Source organism: Oncorhynchus masou, chromosome 33 (assembly GCF_036934945.1).
Source record: "Oncorhynchus masou masou isolate Uvic2021 chromosome 33, UVic_Omas_1.1, whole genome shotgun sequence".
Taxonomy (NCBI): Eukaryota; Metazoa; Chordata; class Actinopteri; order Salmoniformes; family Salmonidae; genus Oncorhynchus; species Oncorhynchus masou.
Window position 1 is genome coordinate 753,633 of NC_088244.1, and position 8,868 is coordinate 762,500.

General features: G+C 43.0%; 1 pseudogene; it reads right to left on the minus strand.

Moving 5' to 3' along the window:
- Positions 1 to 8,868, minus strand: part of LOC135527669 (plasma membrane calcium-transporting ATPase 3-like) — a 151,624-nt pseudogene that overhangs the window by 38,527 nt on the left and 104,229 nt on the right.

An 8,868-nucleotide genomic window follows, 5' to 3' on the forward strand; every position in this document is an offset into this window, starting at 1 on the left:
TGAATGGCATTGAAGCTCATCTGGAGGTCAGTTAACACAGTGTCCAAAGAAAGGCTAGAGGTATGCAGAATGGTGTCGTCTGCGTAGAGGTGGATCAACGAATCACCAGCAGTGAGAGCGATGTATACAGAGAAGATAGTCGGCCCGAGAATTGAACCCTGTGGCACCCCCATAGAGACTGCCAGAGGTCCGGACAACAGGCCCTCCGATTTGACATATTGAACTCTATCAGAGAAGTAGTTGGTGAACCAAGCGAGGCAATCATTTGAGACATCAAGGCTGTCGAGTCTGCCAATAAGAATGTTGTGATTGAGAGTCACAATGAATATGGCCGCACAGTAATGTCTCTTATCGATGCCGGTAATGATATCGTTTAGGACCTTGAGCGTGGCTAAGATGCACCCATGACCAGCTCGGAAACCGGATTGCATAGAGAAGGTACGGTGAGAATCAAAATGGTCGGTGATCTGATTTTTAACTTTGCTTTCAAAGACCTTAGAAAGGCAGGGTAGAATAGATATAGGTCTGTAGCAGTTTGGGTCTAGAGTGTCCCCCTTTGAAGAGGGAGATGACTGCGGCAGCTTTCCAATCTATGGGAATCTCAGACAATACGAAAGAGAGATTGAACAGGCTAGTAATAGGGGTTGCAACAATTTCGGCAGATCATTTTAAAAAGAGACGGTCCAGATTGTCTAGCCTGGCTGATTTGAGGGTCCAGATTTTGCAGCTCTTTCAGAACATCAGCTGAACGGATTTGGGAGAAGGAGAAATGGGGGAGGATTGGGCGAGTTGCTGTGGGGAGTGCAGGGCTGTTGACCGGGGTAGGGTAGCCAGGTGGAAATCATTGCCAGCCGTGGAAATCATTGCCAGCCGTAGAAAAATGATTATTGAAATGATCAATTATTGTGGATTTATCAGTGGTGACAGTGTATCCTAGCCACAGTGCAGTGATCAGCTGGGAGGAGGTGCTCTTATTCTCAATGGACTTTACAGTGTCCCAGAACTTTTTTGAGTTTGTTCTACAGGAAGCAAATTTCTGTTTGAAAAAGCTAGCCTTAGCTTTCCTAACTGCCTGTGTATATTGGTCCCTAAACTTCCCTGAAAAGTGCATATCGCGGTGGCTATTCGATGCCAATGCAGAACGCCACAGGATGTTTTTGTGCTGGTCAAGAGCAGACAGGTCTGGAGTGAACCAAGGACTATATCTATTCCTAGTTCTAAATTACTTCAATGGAGCACTCATATTTAAGATGGCGAGGAAGGCACTTTTACATAATAACCAGGCATCCTCTGCTGACGGGATGAAGTCAATGTCATTCCAGGATTCCCGGGCCAGGTCGATTAGAAAGGCCTACTCGCTGATGTGTTTAAGGGAGTGTTTGACAGTGATGAGGGGTTGTCTTTTGACCGCAGACCCATTACGGATGCAGGCAATGAGGCAGTGATCACTGAGATCTTGGTTGAAAACAGCAGAGGTGTATTTGAAGGGCGAGTTTAGGTAGGATGATATCTATGAGGGTGCCCATGTTTACGGATTTGGGGGATGTACCTGGTAGGTTCATTGATAATTTGTGTGAGATTGAGGGCATCAACCTTAGATTGTAGGATGGCCATTAAGCATGTCCCAGTTTAGGTCACCTAGCAGCACAAGCTCAGTAGATAGATGGGGGAAATCAATTCACATATGGTGTCCAGGGCACAGCTGGGGGCTGAAGGTGGTCTATAGCAAGCTGCAACAGTGAGAGACTTGTTTCTGGAAAGGTGAATTTTTGAAGTAGAAGCTCGAATTGTTTTGGTACAGACCTGGATAGTAAGACAGAACTCTGCAGGCTATCTCTGCAGTAGATTGCAACACTGCCCCCTTTGGCAGTTCTATCTTGGCGAAAAATGTTATAGTTAGGGATGGAGATTTCAGGGTTTTTGGTGGTCTTCCTAAGCCAGGATTCAGACACGGCTAAGACATCCGGGTTGGCAGAGTGTGCTAAAGCAGTGAGTAAATAAAACTTAGGGAGTAGGCTTCTAATGTTAACATGCATAAAACCAAGGCTTTTACTGTTACAGAAGTCAACAAATGAGAGCACCTGGGGAGTGGGAGTGGAGCTTGGCACTGTAGGACCTGGATTAACCTCCACATCACCAGAGGAACAGAGGAGGAGTAGGATAAGGGTACGGCTAAATGCTATACGAACTGGCCGTCTAGCATGTTCGGAACAGAGAGTAAAAGGAGCAGGTTGCTGGGAACAATAGCATGGTTTCATGGCATAATGTACAGACAAAGGTAAGGTAGGATGGGAGTACAATGGAGGTAAACCTGGGCACTCAGTAATGATGAGAGAGATGAACCAGGTGATGTCATCACATATTTAGGAGGTGGAACAACATGGTTGGTTAAGGCATATTGAGCAGGACTAGAGGCTCTACAGTGAAATAAGACAGTAATCACTAACCAGGACAGTAATGGACGAGGCATATTGATATTAGAGAGAGGCATGCGTAGCCAAGTGAACATATGGGTCCAGTGAGTGGTTGGGCTGACTGGGGACATGGCGATTCAGACAGTTAGCAGGCCGGGGCTAACAAGCTAGCAGTTAGCTGGCCGGGGCTAACAAGCTAGCAGTTAGCAGGCCGGGGCTAGCAAGCTAGCAGTTAGCAGGCCGGGTCTAGCAAACTAGCAGTTAGCAGGCCGGGGCTAGCAAGCTAGCAGTTAGCAGGCCGGGGCTAGCAAGCTAGCAGTTAGCAGGCCGGGGCTAGCAAGAAAGCAGAAAGGCCTTAGAGGGACGTTGCGATGCGGGAAAGTCTGTTTTTGCCTCCTCGTGCGGTGACGTTGATAGACCAGTCGTGGAATAAATAGGGTTCCAAGTAGCAGAGGGGTCCAATAGTGTTCCAAGAAACTGGCCGGTGGATCAGCTAACAGTCCAATATGCCATAGATAGCTAGCAGGCTGTGGTTAGCTGAATGGGCCTTCAGGGGACGTCGCACCTGAGGGGCCTGTTGGAATCCTCGGGCAGATTATGTCGGTTTTCCAGTCGTGAAGGATCGGCGGGGTTCCGTGCACCGTACCGGCAGTATAGGTCCGGTATGCTCTGGTTTGAAACGTGTTTTACGAACTGGCGAGAGCTTTCCGAGCTAAAGGCTAGCTGATGACTGCTAGCAGTGGTTAGCTGACTGATATGGTAGCTTCAGTTGAGGGATTCCAGTTCGGAGGGAAATAGAAATACTTTAAAAGAATAAAAAAGATCCACGCCATATTGGGTGAGGCGGGTTGCAGGAGAGTATTTTCAAGGTTTAGGAAAAATATGAAAAAGTTTGCGAAGAAAAATATATAAAAATATATACATCGGACGAGACAAGACAAAGACGTCTGACTGCTACGCCATCTTGGATCTATTGTTTAATACCTTCTATATCCTGGAGAGAGAAGAGTTATTGATAGGGATAAACAGAGAGAAATATGAAGAACAAGGGAGAGACAAAACCAAAGAGAGAGAGGGGGACAGAGACATGTATGACCATATTAGAGACACATATTTCCCTCAGATTACACAAACCAACAAAGATTTCGAAAACAAAGTTTCGATAAACTCCCATATCTATTGGGTGAAATACCACAGTGTGCCATCACAGCAGTAAGATTTGTGATCTGTTTTGTGACCTGTTGCCACGAGAAAAGGGCAACCAGTGAAGAACAAACACCACTGTAAATACAACCCATATTTATGTTTATTTAGTTTCCCTTTTGTACTTTAACCATTTGCACATCGTTACAACACTGTATATAGACATAATATGACATTTGTAATGTCTTTATTCTTTGGGATCTTTTGTGAGTATAATATTTACTGTTCAAATTGTATTGTTTATTTCACTTTTTTTTATTATATACTTCTCTTGCTTTTGCAATGTTAACAGAGAGAGAGAGAGAGAGAGAGAGATGTCTACTGTTAATTTGTATTGTTTATTTCACTTTATACATTATCTACCTTACTTGCTTTGGCAATGTTAACACATGTTACCCATGCCAATAAAGCCCCTTGAATTGAATTGAATTGAATTGAGAGAGAGTTTAAAGAGCTTAAGTACAGGTGAGGTCAAATATATTGGCCTCTTTGCACAAGTCACTATTTCTTCTAAAATTGAAAGAACTTCACAAGTATATCTGTTTGATTTACAACTGGACAGAACCCCAAAACATTTATCAACCCTGACATTTTTCATTTCAAAGTAAAAAATGGTCTGGACAAAATTATTCAAAATTCAAATGATTTTGGTTGGAGGCAAGATAACTTGTTCACTGTGTAATGAATCTAATCTGTAGTAAATTGTTGGTGCCAACAGGGTGAAAACAGCCATTCAACCAGTTTTAAAAAGAGCAAACAGATCATTCTGCTCCATTGCACATTGTAAAGTGCCAATAAATGCATCTTTAATACAAGCTAGTGTTTTCCATTCATAATATTACAGTGTCTTAGCACTGACAACCCATAATACTTTGAGCAGGGCGTTACCATGGCAAAGCCCACGTCGGCCTTCTTCAGTGCCGGCCCGTCGTTTGTCCCGTCTCCGGTTACCGCGACAACCTGCCTCAGCTCCAACACAGTGCTGTCCATGATGCCTGAACACACATTGATATACAGTAATGATCTGTTGGTAAACATGTTCTAAAGATGGACAACAACATTATCCGTTAGATTTAAAAAAAAATCTAACTTCATTACAACAAATGATGATGTTTTTAGAATAAATTAGGAATGTCAAATACTGTCATCACATAACTATATATTCCACTCCACATTTAATTGTAAATTCCTTCTACTTGCAAATCATTATTTCTACAGTTCAAACAATTATGATTGCCCTGACTTCCAACAATGCCTGAATTGCTTCACCTTGTTTTTCTGGTTGGCTGGCAAGTTTCACCATCCAATTATATCACATCTACAGGAGTGTAAGTTTCACCATCCAATTATATCACACCTACAGGAGTGTAAGTTTCACCATCCAATTATATCACATCTACAGGAGTGCAAGTTTCACCATCCAATTATATCACATCTACAGGAGTGTAAGTTTCACCATCCAATTATATCACATCTACAGGAGTGTAAGTTTCACCATCCAATTATATCACACCTACAGGAGTGTACGTTTCACCATCCAATTATATCACACCTACAGGAGTGTACGTTTCACCATCCAATTATATCACATCTACAGGAGTGTAAGTTTCACCATCCAATTATATCACATCTACAGGAGTGCAAGTTTCACCATCCAATTATATCACACCTACAGGAGTGTACGTTTCACCATCCAATTATATCACATCTACAGGAGTGTAAGTTTCACCATCCAATTATATCACACCTACAGGAGTGTACGTTTCACCATCCAATTATATCACATCTACAGGAGTGTAAGTTTCACCATCCAATTATATCACATCTACAGGAGTGTAAGTTTCACCATCCAATTATATCACACCTACAGGAGTGTACGTTTCACCATGGCGACCACAGACCGTGGTGTTACGTTGACACATGAGAAATATTAGAATATGGCAAATATTAGTCAATTACTGCATTCTATCAATGCTGACTTTCTCAGGCTACCTGAGACATGAAACAGGTAGGTGTGAGGGCACACAGGCTGTAAGCAATATATTAATGCACAACTTGTCTAAATGGGTGAGGAAAACACTTCAACCACTACATTTATAAAAACAAATTGGTGTGAGGAAATTATGTCCACCGGTTTATATTGATACCAGATAATTACATGGAAACACCCCTAGTAGACTATTGATACCAGATAATTACATGGAAACACCCCTAGTAGACTATTGATACCAGATAATTACATGGAAACACCCCCTAGTAGACTATTGATACCAGATAATTACATGGAAACACCCCCTAGTAGACTATTGACACCAGATAATTACATGGAAACACCCCCTAGTAGACTATTGATACCAGATAATTACATGGAAACACCCCCTAGTAGACTATTGATACCAGATAATTACATGGAAACACCCCCTAGTAGACTATTGACACCAGATAATTACATGGAAACACCCCTAGTAGACTATTGATACCAGATAATTACATGGAAACACCCCTAGTAGACTATTGATACCAGATAATTACATGGAAACACCCCCTAGTAGACTATTGATACCAGATAATTACATGGAAACACCCCCTAGTAGACTATTGATACCAGATAATTACATGGAAACACCCCTAGTAGACTATTGATACCAGATAATTACATGGAAACACCCCTAGTAGACTATTGATACCAGATAATTACATGGAAACAACCCTAGTAGACTATTGATACCAGATAATTACATGGAAACAACCCCTAGTAGACTATTGATACCAGATAATTACATGGAAACACCCCCTAGTAGACTATTGATACCAGATAATTACATGGAAACACCCCCTAGTAGACTATTGGCACCAGATAATTACATGGAAACACCCCCTAGTAGACTATTGACACCAGATAATTACATGGAAACACCCCCTAGTAGACTATTGATACTTGATATTGATATTGCCTACAAGGACACTGGACTAGTTAATGGAAACAGTGATACTGTCTAACAACTTGATTAGTCCATTTTGTCTCTCAACCTATGCATCTCCCGTATAAATGGTAATTTGTAGGCTAGGATTTAACAACCTCATGATGGGGTAAAGGGCCACTTTGATCCTCACGTAAGGGCCCAACCTATGGATGTTACATCGAGTGAATGGAATATGAATGACAGTCATCCAATATGCCGTAATAGGAATAAGGCCATGCTAACTAAAAACATATGGTCCTTCCTCGTCTTGAACGGCACTGGTGTGTGTGTGTGTGTGTGTGTGTGTGTGTGTGTGTGTGTGTGTGTGTGTGTGTGTGTGTGTGTGTGTGTGTGACTCACCTTTGACTAGTGTATGTTTGTCGGTGGGGGAGGAGCGAGCGAGGACTCGTAGTTTCGGCCAGACCTTGTCGATCCGCTCCTGCTCTACCTGTCAATCAAACACACAGGGGGAGGAGTTAGGACACAGAGACATGCACACACCTGCCCCTAACCACATACACACCTCTCCTTTCTCGTTTCTAATTCGCCGGTTGAACTCCTTGCCGTCGATACACAGGAAGTCTTCTCCAGGATGGATGATGCCACATTTAGCTGCTATGGCCCTGGCTGTGTTGATGTTGTCTCCTGGTGGTTATAACATGGTCATAACATTTAGCTGCTGTGGCCCTGACTGTGTTGATGTTGTCTCCTGGTGGTTATAACATGGTCATAACATTTAGCTGCTATGGCCTTGGCTGTGTTGATGTTGTCTACTGGTGGTTATAACATGGTCATAACATTTAGCTGCTGTGGCCCTGACTGTGTTGATGTTGTCTCCTGGTGGTTATAACATGGTCATAACATTTAGCTGCTATGGCCCTGGCTGTGTTGATGTTGTCTCCTGGTGGTTATAACATGGTCATAACATTTAGCTGCTATGGCCCTGGCTGTGTTGATGTTGTCTCCTGGTGGTTATAACATGGTCATAACATTTAGCTGCTATGGCCTTGGCTGTTTTGACGTTGTCTCCTGGTGGTTATAACATGGTCATAACATTTAGCTGCTGTGGGTGATGCCAGCTGCACACGGTCCTAACAGACATCTATGTTAACCCTTTCAGTCATTAAGCAAAACAAATACATGCCTTTTTTAATAGCGAGGCCTATTTGAATAGCCAGGCCTGTTTTAATAGCCTGGCCTGTTTTAATAGCAAGGCCTGTCTTAATAGCCAGGCCTGTTTTAATAGCAAGGCCTGTTTTAATAGCCAGGCCTGTTTTAATAGCAAGGCCTGTTTTAATAGCCAGGCCTGTTTCAATAGCCAGGCCTGTTTTAATAGCCAGGCCTGTTTCAATAGCCAGGCCTGTTTCAATAGCCAAGCCTGTTTAAATATTCAGGCCTGTTTTAATAGCCAGGCCTGTTTTAATAGCCAGGCCTGTTTTCATAGCCAGGCCTGTTTCAATAGCCAGGCCTGTTTCAATAGCCAGGCCTGTTTCAATAGCCAGGCCTGTTTTAATAGCCAGGCCTGTTTCAATAGCCAGTCATCGTCCTGTTTCAAATAAACACCCGTTCGTCCTGTTTCAAATAAACACCCGGTCTAAAAGCATTGTTTACGAGGTTACCATGGACACAGCTCTGATATTACCATAATCATGCGCATTAAAATATTGTTGTTTCATTCTGTCATTGTTGCTAGCCATGGCGCCAACAAAAAGAAAAAACCTCAATGCTAGCTCTCTCCATGTTGCTGAAGCAGGGAGGCAGAGGTGTATGATAGACAGCCTAGTGTTTCAAGTCTGATCTGCAAAGGGATTTGTTATGATGTTTTGTCTTTTCAACATGTTATTGTGTTTATACTGGTCATACTGGTCACAGTAAACCGTGCAGTAGTCTTTTCCACGTGATGTTTAAGGAAATAGGCACCTGGCTCAAATAAAAAGTAGCCTGTCTCTAATAAGCACTGACTGTGTTCGTAAGTCCTCGTGTGACTAGTCTTTTCCACGTGCTATGATGTGCGGTAGTAAATCTGTAAGTCATAGTGTGACACATTACAAACCTGTGACCATCCTTACGCAGATGCCCGCTTTCTGACACTTACGAATTGCATCAGGCACCTGAGAGAGAGAGGGAGGGAGAGAGAGAGAGAGAGGGAGAGAGAGAGAGAGAGAGAGAGAGAGAGAGAGGGAGAGAGAGAGAGAGAGAGAAAGGGAGAGAGAGAGAGAGAGAGAGAGACAGAGAGAGAGAGAGATCGAGAGAGAGAGGGGGGAAAGAGAGGAAGAGAGAGAGAGAGA